Raw genomic sequence first — 295 nt, 5'->3', positions numbered from 1 at the left:
CTGATTAAGGCAGACATTTTCATATACATAAAAAATACGGATTCACACACTAGCAATGTTATGGTTAAGGGGGAAATGTGCCAAGTGAAGCCAAAGACCAGTCTGTTCATTAGTGGAAAGTCCAGAATAAAAATGATAACCATTTATTCGGGTGATGAAAACTGAAGTGATAGCAAACAATTGCTTGGATCAGTTTGTGACTCCCTTACACTATCGGTCACTCATGGCCACTTCGATGGTGTTCTAGAGACAAGAGAGAGTTCCAGGTAATGTGATTGCGTTGTGTTTGTTCCCC

The sequence above is a fragment of the Penaeus monodon genome, chromosome 20 (assembly GCF_015228065.2).
Source record: "Penaeus monodon isolate SGIC_2016 chromosome 20, NSTDA_Pmon_1, whole genome shotgun sequence".
In the NCBI taxonomy this organism is placed as follows: domain Eukaryota; kingdom Metazoa; phylum Arthropoda; class Malacostraca; order Decapoda; family Penaeidae; genus Penaeus; species Penaeus monodon.
The sequence above is the reverse complement of the archived record's forward strand: the minus strand, read 5'-3'. Positions refer to the sequence as shown.